Source organism: Ptychodera flava, chromosome 20 (genome assembly GCF_041260155.1).
Source record: "Ptychodera flava strain L36383 chromosome 20, AS_Pfla_20210202, whole genome shotgun sequence".
In the NCBI taxonomy this organism is placed as follows: Eukaryota; Metazoa; Hemichordata; class Enteropneusta; family Ptychoderidae; genus Ptychodera; species Ptychodera flava.
Window position 1 is genome coordinate 34,781,422 of NC_091947.1, and position 12,296 is coordinate 34,793,717.

At 35.2% G+C, this 12,296-nt stretch overlaps 1 long non-coding RNA gene across 2 annotated transcripts; it reads right to left on the reverse strand.

Moving 5' to 3' along the window:
- Nucleotides 1-2,836: 2,836 nt before the first annotated feature.
- LOC139119663 (uncharacterized) lies at nucleotides 2,837-7,263 on the reverse strand. 2 transcript variants are annotated; one of them, XR_011548971.1, is made up of 7 exons: nucleotides 6,738-7,263; nucleotides 6,204-6,361; nucleotides 5,752-5,827; nucleotides 5,070-5,171; nucleotides 4,751-4,886; nucleotides 3,468-3,677; nucleotides 2,837-3,004 (listed from the first exon to the last, which is right to left on the reverse strand). It is a non-coding gene; the product is annotated as an uncharacterized lncRNA (long non-coding RNA). The 2 variants fall into 2 exon arrangements; XR_011548972.1 differs by having other exon boundaries at nucleotides 6,119-6,361.
- Nucleotides 7,264-12,296: the final 5,033 nt, after the last annotated feature.

Sequence of the window (12,296 nt, forward strand, 5' to 3'; positions counted from 1 at the left end):
GTGCATATACCAAAAACATTTTTCCACATATAAATGCAAATGAGTAGTGTAAAGAGTTGTAACATTCAGGTTATTTTTATGTGTGATCACCTATTTCTTTGTTTTCTTGACACTTCAAAGCAGGGGGTAACATATGCAAAAATAAGAGAATCCTATAGCAAGAGAACAAGCTCACACTCTGTTTGCAGTTGTCCTTTCACAATCATGGTGAGTGAAAGGACTAGCTGTTGAATACCTGACAAACTCTCCTGCAAAAGACACCAGTACAGTTTGCTTGCATTCTCTCACCGCTGGGTTGTTATAGAATTCAATTTTCAACAGTAATATAGCTGATTGTACACATAACACTTTGCTTTAATAGAGTCAGACAAGCAACTATTCTTGCAACATTGGAACAAGAATACTTAAAGGCGGACCCTCCCTTTAAAAGGACGCCAAGCTATGGCGGTGTTCATTGTGTAAGTGGACTCCAAACAGGCAACACACGGGCACACGCTCCAGAAAATGCCACTTTTTAGTTTCTCCTGGCCGCAAAAACACAGACAGACTGCCAAGCGGTCAGAACAAAGTTGCTGCCGATCGAATCTATGTGGTTATATTCAAAGTCTAACGCGACTGGAAGACAAGTTTTTAGGAAATTCAAGCGTTTGTGGTTTCCACATGAAGTTATATTATTGTTAGATTATCCCATTTCATTGGCATATTTCTGGTAATGTCCACTTCATAAGTTGATCAAAATCACATGTATCGTTATGGAATGTATTCTTATTTTCAGAATTATGCTTAATTTTTGAGCACTGTCAGAGTATGTAATAGTAAAAATCATATATATGTAGTGGCTTAAGGTGCAATTTTATGTTCAATGACCTGTAACTTTCAGCTAATTTTTCAGTATTTTTATGCATCCAGAGCAGTTTCTTGTTTTTACTCCCCAAAGTGTGATGACACATCCTGTATTTTAAGGGAACATCAACTTAATTTTATACATTGATATTGTGAACATAATAAAAAGCAGTGTTTCATGGCAAATATTAATACACTACTAGCATTTTTTTAAACAAATGCTGTAAAATATTATGATTTACGTGAGACTTGAAAATCAAAGACAAGAGTGAAAAAAGTGCAATACACAGTAATAAAATATAAGCATCAAATTTGATTCAACCTTGTTCTTTGTTTTATTCCAAATTTCCACTCATCATATACAAATTTAAGGTAGGACTCATGTACAGTGATATCATAATTGAATATTTTCAGCCCTGAGAAAGGAAGGTAATTTTTTTCCTCTGGCTTTATACAGGACAGTGTAATGTATCATAGCATTGATATATCTGATTATATATTGATGTTGATATTTGTCAGAGCCATTTTAGTACACAAAGAAAAGCCACGTATCAATGCAATTTTGACAATCACATGACTGTGCACACTCTGAGCAGCATTCGCATTTTTGAATATTGCCTGTACATTCAAAGCCAAAGTTACCAAGAATTAATTTGCGTGCAGACACTCTCAATATTTTTACAATACGCTATGATATCATCCTTGATCCCTGGCAAATTTGTAGCAATATCATGCCCATTATAGTATTATGCCCATTATAGAAGACATTCTGATTTCTGTCCCCTCCTACCAGCTCGACCGATTTCTTGAAAATAGTCAGAAATAGAACGTGGGGGTCTGGCATGTACAACCCTAGTAATGGATGGGGAATCAAATCCCATCCCAACTGCTGATGTACAGAAAATAAGGGGTATCCTTGGATTTGTTCTTTGCAATTCAGATGTGACTACCTCAGTGACAGTTTTGTCCTGTCTTGAAAATAAAATTGCAAAGAGAGTGTTGTCAAGATTAATGTGTTTGCTTTCCCTCATCAATTCAAAACACAATTCACTAGCAGCCCCACAATACAACAGAGTAACAGGGTAATGTTCCCTTTCAGTGGCAAGTCTATTACATTCAACAGAATATATGTTCTCATAACATGATGCAGCATCTACAGATGATGGTTTTCGTTTCTTACTGATGAAGATATTTGGTTGATCTGGATTTTCCTGGATTACTACAGGATGATACAAAATGTCTTTTAGTAATCCTTAAAGAAAATGTCTTATAGGATCTAGAGTATTACTTTAGGATTCTTAAAAGAATATTCTTTTAAGAACCTTCAGTATTTTGGCCCTTTCTTAAAAGAATTTAAAAAGTATTACTAAAAGAATACTTTTGAGTCTAAAAGTATTCTTTAAGGAATACTTTTCATGGAGTAAAAGTATTCCTTAAAGAATGTTTTTATTTTTTAAAGTATTCTTTAAGGAATACTTTTGATGGAGTAAAAGTATTCCTTAAAGAATACTGGTACTTTTAGTGTTAAAGTATTCTTTAAGGAATACTTTTATACATAAAAGTATTCCTTAAAGAATATTTTTATTTTTTAAAGTATTCTTTGAGGAATACTTTTAAAAATAAAGTATTCTTTAAAGAATACTTTTATTCCATTCTTTAAGGAATACTATTTCTCTACTCATATTATTCTTTAAAGAATACTAAAGGCCTCAAAAGTGTTCTTATAAGTCAGCGAAAAGTATTCCTTAAAGATACTTTTGAATTTTAAGTATTCTTTAAGGGATTCTTTGCACATGGCTATAAAACACTTTCTGAAGGGGTTAGGGCACAACCACCAAAATCAGAGGTAAGCTGAGATATCACACTCATATATAGGATAGGACTTAACACCATTCAATCACACAAGTAAAATCAAACATAACACCAAAGCAGATGTTCCATAGTCAAAATTCATTTCAAATTTAATTCATTAATAAGAAAGTTCTTTGCAAGCTCAAAATACAAAAATTTAAATAAAATGAAAGAAAAACACAATGTTGCTTTATTGATTACTCAAAAGACACACTTTTTCTTTTTAATAATTTTTCTTCATTGTTTAGTTTTCCTTGAATAAATTTTCTTACTTCTTTCTCGGTTGACCTGAACCTCTCGCAGACATATTCTGAAATGAGATGAATAATGTAATTAATTGGCTAATCATGACAACAGGCAAGCACAGGAAGGGAGGATCGTTTTCCCTTGTTTAGGGAGAGATCAAAAAAAATTCGAAGTGACATTATTTAATTAAATTTGACATGTAAGACTTTCACAGCCAAAGTGAGTATATACTAAAGCCCATTATGTAAACATATTTTTTTCAGTGAAAATATGCTGTGTAATGCATGTGCATATAATGTACACTAAGTGCTGTTGAATTTGATTTCAAGACATACTTTATGGAAGTTTGTTAATAATTGAGAAGTAAACAAACGGAAAAACAGTCTATACAAGTAACAAATCTAAATGTCAGTGGATCAGAGTTGCAAAGAATTAAATTCTGATATATATATATATATCAGAATTTTTGATAAAGAAGTATACCTTTATGGCTAATTAAATTTGGTTACCATAATGAAGTTGCTTACCTATTATTGCATTGACCTTGGTTTGGGGAAGCTGTGGTTTTGCTGCCTTTCCAGAATGGGCGTTGGATGTCTTCCAGTCAATGATGAGGTTGCCATAGTTTGCCTCGAAAACACTACACACATCAGGTCTCTTGTAAACGCCTTACAGTCACTTGTAGAACACTTTTTCAAAGCGGACTGGTCAACCTGTAGGCTTTCACTTATATTTACCTGTAAGAGAAAATTTCATACAGTTGGTGGAATTAAGCACATGTATTCATGACAAAGATGAGATAAAAAACACAGTTTGGCAGATAAAATAGAAAAGCAAGCTGCAAGCTAGCTAGAGCACAGTTTAACATATGTGTTGTAGCGTTCCTTGTAGCTCACAAAACAGGCAATTAGTCATGTTCACAGTGTATAACACTAGTTTCATAACCATGCAAAGTGTCTGTTAAACAACACTAATTTCAGTGAACATTCAAGGGAAAATGTTCTCTCTGAAATTACTACAATTGTTTGTTATTTACAGTGCAATTTCACTTCAGTACCACAGCTCAGTGTATGAGACAGACACATTGCATGTATGAAACAAACAGTTGGCTTTGGTATCACCACACATTCCAAAGTCACTGCGCTCATTGATCAATTACAGTAAACCAGTATGGGCAGCTGCTCTGCCTGGACTGAGAGATAAACAGTTGACTACACTTGACCTACAATGTGACTGTTTTTACAATGTCAGCTGAGAGTTTAAGCACTGAAGAGGTTTTCTCAGCTGAAACTAAATGAAAAACCAAACAGTTTCTTGTTGTAGCTTTCAACTGAAATTTTAAAAAACAGCTACATTGTAGATAAAGTGTAATCAACTGATCAGCAATAGGTCTCGACATAAACTAACCAATGCTGGTTTACTGTAATTAATCAATGAGTCGGTGACTTTGAAATGTGTTGTGATACCTAAGCCAATTGTTTGTTTGTTTTGTACATGCAATGTGACCATGTCATACTCTGAGTAGTGGGCACTGAAGTGAAATGCAGTGTACATATTTTGATCCATAGAATCCTTGGAAACCTACTTCTACAGCAAAACACAGAAATCTCTTATGAATCAAAATAATTTCAAATGACAAAACAAATTTTACAGCTCTTGCATTAAATTTTGAGGAACACATCTCTTTTCCAAAATCTATCTGACTCACATGATTATGCAGATTATGATCCATATACTCTATCTACTGCATGGATAACCCTGTCTCTCTCTTTTACTTGACACAGAAACTGTTAATAAAATTGCTCTTTACCTTTGATTTGTGGCTTTGTCTGATTTGGTCTGTCAATGCTGCTGTTCTGCTGTTCTGGACGCTGCTGCCGCTGGCCTTCTCTCAGTCAACTGAAACCTCATAAATTCATCCAGTTTGTTCGTTACAGCAGGAAGATCTGAGGAAACAAGTACAACAAATCACAGCTCTGAAAACTGATTTGAAATATAAATTTTAACTTACAATCTTAAATAGAATACAGCAATACTAAGTACTCATCTGAAACAGGCTATGTAATATCCTCAAAATAGGAGCAAACAAACATCAACAATGAAATATATCAACGATCATTAAAACTTACCAGAAATTTGTCAATATCATATGCTTTTTGGCAGCAATACCAAAAGTGATTCACAATGTGTGTTGTCCATTTCAGCAGCCCTTTGCATTCTATTTGCCCAGCCTAATGATTTAAAAATGGAATACATGAACAAATGTAATAAACAACACTGATTTTTTCATACATGTTATATGCATCTTATCATATATGTCGGCTGTACATATCAGAGTGGTTCAGGTGAGACAAATTAATGATGTAATAAATGTGAGTGCCTCCTCAGCATATTGAAGACAAAGAATGATTTTCAATAATGTAATGTACGTGTCTTTGCAACAAGCTGAAAAGCAGTCATGTCTTTACACAGATTGTGCACTACAATTGTCATGTGTATAGTATCAACTTAGTGTAATGCCTGGAGATTGATGATGACTAATCTACACATAACAAATTACAACAATAACACGGAGAGCATGGATGTAGAAAAGTTTGTTACAACAGCATCAAATATGAAGTCATAGGCTGTTACAAGTACGGGTGGTTTCTGAACCTGTTGCTGCCAGAAAATGTTAAAAAATGTTTACTGAACTACAGAAAACATTTTCACAGCCAGCACATTTTGCTCACACCTGATTGTTTTTGCTGTTTGCCCACTAAGTTCTACATCACTGGAAAGGCATTGGTTTCATAGGAAAAACTCACAAACCTTACAATCGTCTTTCATAAATTCATGGCCACATGCCACATATCATATGAGTGTTTGATGTCAGGATATGAATTCTCTGTAAGAAAGGGGAATGCATGATTTTATAAATTTCTGTAATGCCAAGGAAAGAAGTTCTATTTAAACTTATAATTGAACAATACAAATGCAGCAATATCATAATAGTTTCATACATAATTTATGTATGAAACTATTATGATATTGCTGCATTTGTATTGTCATGTGTAACCTTTATTGTTTGCTGAAACAAGATCTCCATGACCATAGCTGTAATTACTACTTGCACAATGATTACTTCACATAAGCGTATCTACATGTCAAAGCTAAAATATATCAGTCGTGTTCTTACTCATCAGTGATGTAATCTGCATATGGGCATCGGTGACCACTTCTTTTATTTGAAGATCCTTAACTTGTAGTGCATCAAGACTTACATGTAACTTAAAGCATGCCTTTTCTAAATTTGTTGATTTTTTGTCTGTGGCCCTCTTGTCAATCGTTATTATAGACAGGATCTTCTTGCTGGTGTCTTCCATCGTTGTGTACAAACAATATTGGTCACAGAACCCTGGCGAATCCACTCGTCCATCCCCTTTAGACACAGAGCAGGAAGAGATTGGTCAAACACATATATACCAAAACATTGCTTCTGACCAGAATATATTATGTTCGTAAAGAGATTATTCATCAACAGTGTACAAGGGCTTGTACTTTATTAAAATGGTGGAAAACAAAATACAATGGCAAATTAAGGAACAAAAGTTGACCTGAATTAAATGACAATACTTAATAATAAAAAAGTTTTAGTATCACAAGTTCTTGACCATCGAATCAGTTTACCGGCAATACCTCTTGTTGATGCTGCCTCCAATATTCGTCTGTAGCAGGAACATGGTGTGTACTTTGGATCTTGTAATATGTTGACTGACTACAAATTTTTAGTGATAAAATATCAGCCAAACACTTACATGTAGTTTTGCCATAATTATTTCCCCGAGAGTAGAATGGCAGTGGCTACATGTCAACAAATCACCACTATGGAGCCTCCTTTGAGGATGGGTTGGGAACACCATTGATATTCAAGATGGCCAACTGGACATGCCCCCCCGGCGAAATGTCAACCGTGATGTACCATGATCAACAGGGTATTTGATGGTTTTTGATGTTACCATGAACTACCTTGGTTGGCTATGATATGAGACCACAGTAAGCAGTCAAATACCTTGGTCTATCACAGTTGGCCACGGTCTATCATCGCTGATCTGTTCACGATTGTTGGCAACCATGGTCAACCATGTTATTTGATGACTGATTATATTTCTGACCATCGTTATCAACGCGACCATCGTCCTAGAATGACAAATTTTCTTGATGACCATGTTTTAAATTTTTATTTTGGTTAAATTGTAATATTGCAAAATTCTCTTCAACAAATCATAAAGAATATTTTCAGGCAGAATTTAACACGTGTCCAACGATGAAGACAACAGGATACCAAATATCATAATCACTCAATAATAAACAAAATCGAAGTAAGTTCTAGGTGGTATGTACTGTAAATACCACATAATCCTTAAGAAAAAGAAAAGTCAAAGGATTAATGATTTGAGAAATACTATTTTTTGAAAAAAAATTAGATAGGTCAATTTTATGGAATGCACAAATTTATCAAACCATTACCTTGGAATATGAAATAATGTACTGAAAAACATCAATGCATGAAGGTTATTTCTCTGGACATTAATGTTTTTAAATGATAAGTTTCAAAAAGGTGTGACGAATTTCAGGAAAAGAACTACAATTTTTTTGTTTGGTTTACAAGTCATACCACTGAATAGCTGCAAATTAGCCCATGGGCCCTGTTCAAGGTTTTTCTGTGTTGCCGTGTAGCACCGAGCACTAAATAAGGCCATTGTCTCAGTCATGTGTCGATCAGAAAGTGTACTGTCCTACGTTGATACATGCAAACACATTTAGAAAGGTAATTGGCTTAAAGTCTGACTACTCACGATAGTTACTTGCATAATCATACATGTCGGAAGGCCATAGAGGTACACTGACTGATTTATAGTGTATAAAAGTTGGCATAAAAGTAATATACTCTCCCATTCTCGCAAAACTAATGTTTGAAAAGGCAGCGGCAGCAGCCAGGAGGTCACAGGTCAAAGATCATCATGTATTCAAACTTTGACCTTACAACATCACGTGTTGTAAAACAAGACTTCTGATTGGCCAATTTTGCCAAGGTTGCCATTTTGAATTCCAGTGTTGGAATATGTGAGTCTGGATAATCATTCACTCCATTAAGCCACGGTTTTTGGAGAAATCGTCGATTACTTCTCTCAGTCGATGATGAAGGGAACACGAAAGGTTTAGGAGAACAACTGTAATGATTGAAGGACGTTGCCTGCGTTAGAGACTTAGAGTTTATGTAAGTTAAACTTCGATCAGTGGATGTCCGTTATTTACAGTGTATGGCCGGCCGTGGACATGTTGAATTTCCAGCCTTTTCGTGACGTTTCAACTGAGAGTTTGCTACTTCGACACTTTACACACCTTAGGGGACTATTTCAAACCAACCACTGTTCTTTGAGAAGTTGAGAACATATGGCGACAAGAAGTGATCTCTGTTCATATCGATTATGGTTGGTATGGTACTTATGGTAGCAGTGCATAGGAATAACATAGTATAAATCGGACATGATACAGTTTTATTCTCGTCTCAGGTGCTGATCATTCGATGTCTTAATGATGGAAGAAATGTTTTCGGACTTGATACAACTACTCTCTTTCCAAGTAGTGCGGGTGGTGGCATGGTTTGTACTGTGATTCATTTCTTGTGCAAGTTTTACTGTTCATCAGCTCTTACCATGTAAAGGACACCACAGACCTGATCCTGATTTTTACATGTAGCAATTGAACATTGTTTTACCATGATGCCTTGTTTATTTTGGCTGAAACTCAACATCTAATGATAAAACATCAAATCAAAGTTCTCATGTTTTCCATGTACACTTCATTTTCAGGAAAGGCATTTTGAAATATATAAAGTGAAATTTATTTGTCAACAAATACATGTAGCAAAAATTGCAAAGTTTTTGAATAAGTTTTTCATAGTTAAATTTATATATATATATATATGTTAATTTAACATAAGATTTTTAACTGATCAGTTTCCATTTGATACACGTTTTAAATATTGTGATCTGTTTATCTTACCGTTCCAGGTCTTTCAAAGGACAGATTTTGCATTTTTTTGTATATTCCATTATCAGATTGCACTTAGTACGTGTAATCCAAAAAAGATATCAACAAAAGTACCAAGAATTTATAATCATTATTCTTCTAACACTAAATTCAGTATTGATATATTTTTATAAACAGTTACATGTACTCGTTAAAAATTTATGATGTTTCACTTTGTGATGACGTATCTGTATAATCTGTCAAAGCATTTTTAAACAGACAGAATTTATCAACAGACTTTCATGTATAATTCATTTCCTAAAATGTTGGTTATTCTTCCAACATATATAGATATGTTTTCTACTAACATTAATATTTTGCATTCAGTATCCAGTATAATAGATCAAAGTACAAACGTTTTTATTTTGTATCTAACTAATATTTACAATGAAAACATATATTTAACAGCTCATTTCATGTTGAAACTACAATTATTGTATGTTCATAATAGAAGAGATATTTGTTTTATTGTACAGTAATATATTGTTTTTTTAATGAAACATTTATTGCCTGAGGTTTTTCTTTTACAGTCAAGTGTGATTGAATGTGTCCACTGGAATGAAGACGTGTTGGAAATATATCCTCTCAACTTTTTCATGGCTGTTCAGACCTTCTGGCATCTGTATACATGACTCTAAGGTGAATTTTAGAATCTGCTGCTCACAAGCTAAACGTATCTAAAGAGTTACTGGGTACTGGGTACATTTATATGTCACTTTAGAAAACTATCATTTGTATACAATACAGGGGAAGAAGCAGCACAATGATGTCATGTACCACATGCTGACTGTCAGAATTGCTGTGGAAAAGACAATGTCAGGATTTACAATAATCTGAATACCGTGAAACAGTGTTCTCCACGGCGCCTTTTAAGTGGGCGGTGCGCCCACTTTAATTTCACGGCCGCCCAGATAAAATCTACGCCGCCCAGTTTAATTTTCGGCCGCCCATGCTCTTGAAACCCACCGTCTGTTTGTTCTGGGTGGCGGGTTTGGTTCACGGCAATGTTTTTATGCCGTGCTTTTGTTTGTTTCTGTATTTAATTTCAATAAGGTGTTAATTTAAATCAATAAGGCACATTTTGCTGTTGTTGTATGTGTGAATTTGTCATTTTAATACCTCGTCAAGATATGTCACGATGACCATAGCGGAAGAAAGACCGCGAGAGAAGCTCGACCGACTTGTCAACCCATTCACACAATCACCGTCCCGCCACCCGGACGGTGACACAATAAACTGTGCGGTCGCATCAAGATTTATTCTGCCGAATTTCCCCCAAGAAAGTACACATTCTTTTAACACCCTCAAATTCAGGGTTCTCCCAGCCCAAAACAGCGTCGCGGCCCGCGACGCTATTGTTCAACCCTTGACTCCACTGACCCATCCAAAGAATTGTAATGGACAGAAAAATTGATATAAAACCTAGTCAAAAGACAGCAAAAGTCAGCGACGATTTCTGCTCTTACTTGACGAAAAATTTGAAATCAAACTAATTACACATTCCCTAGATACAGAAGTGGCAATTTGGTGAAATTTCTGTTTGACTCACATCTTGAAATAAAAAGTAAACGTGGAACGAAGACATGTATGCTGCCGATCAACAGCGTAGCATAGCTTACGGAACTGTCTGTCACTGCACCGGCAATGGGTTGGCTGCACATTAAAGCAACTCAACTTTCCAAGATCGAACGGTCAGTATCTTGTGAAAACAGCAACATAGCAATGAAAATTGTTATAGTCAGCGGTAAAAACTCTTAACAGATGGAGCGTTACTTGCTTTAAACAAATGAAAATGCATGTGAAGAGAATAAAATCCCAGATCGCGTGCGTGAATGAAAATATGCCGTAAACAATGGCGGATATGACATCAGAGTGGGACTCTTCTATTTTGGTACCGGGGTGCGCGTTGTCAGAGAACCCTGATAAACGTACTGAAAAACGTAGTATTTTCCTAGCGATGCTGTCACGGGAACTTCGATATCTCATTGTTTTACATCTTTTAATAGTTTCTTTGATCTGAGCAGTTTTACCAACTTTAACGGTATATTTTACTCTCCTAACCTTTCTTTATTTGAGTTAAACAAGGGTAGGAGCTTATGCAACTTAGTGAGGATGTACTGAATTTTGAAAAAAATCAGTGGAGGGGCTCTGCTCCATGAGTACACTGTTTTGTCAATTTTTGGTGAACACAAACTATATATAATATTATGCAAATGATTATGTTAATATTATGCAAACGATTATGCAAATTAGCCATCCACTTAATTTTTTTATTTGTGGAGAACACTGAGTGAAATATTACAGGTAGTGTGTATGCTGTTGTTTAGCCAGCAGTTACCATGCCTTTCATATGAACCCCGCCCCCTAATCTTCATGCACACTCCATACAAACAAACACAATTTAACTTCTACTTCTCTGTGCAAATATATATTTTTTACTATTGCCCAAACTTGGTGCAAAGTTCATAACACTCTTAAAAACCATGGTCACCTGTCATTGACCACGGTGGTGGCTGTGGTTGATCATGATTGACCATGAGTTTTGGCCATGTTTGACCATGTTAGACCATAGTAATTTGTGCCATTTAACAACATGGTCGTCTATGGTTGACCGCGGTCATATAGCCATGGCTGACCATGGTTTTTGGGCAATGGTTGACGATGGTAGACCATAGTAATTTGTGCCATTTAACAAACATGGTCGTCAATGGTTGACCATGAATTAACATGGTACACCATGGTCATATGACCATGAACTAACATGTTAATTCCTGGTTGACCATGTTCACTTTCGCCTGGGCCAGAACATATCATCCAAACTTAGTCTCATGCTTATTTTGATATTTTAGTTACATTTTACCTGCATGTGGTAAGAAATTATAAAAAACATTCAATATATACAAAAACTGACGTAAATGCAGTTGGTAAAAATACTAATTTACTTTCTCCATGCATCACTGTAGTGTACTAGCTGAAAATGTCACATTCCCTTCTATGCTATTAATATGTATTAAGGCTACTCAAAAAATACCACGCCTCTATATGAATTATATGGCATATCATATTGTTGAGTCTGGCAAAGAACATCGTAGCCCTGACTTATCATTATAGTGTAATGTGATTATGAATATATAATGTACAGTTATAGGTGGTACTCAATACAAGCAATCAACAGTATTTCTATGTGCAAGTATAAAAAGGCATACATGGATAGTACAGACTTACTCACTTTAGATATAAAGCTGAGCCATTGACAAACGATGAAGTAGGTGAAATCACAC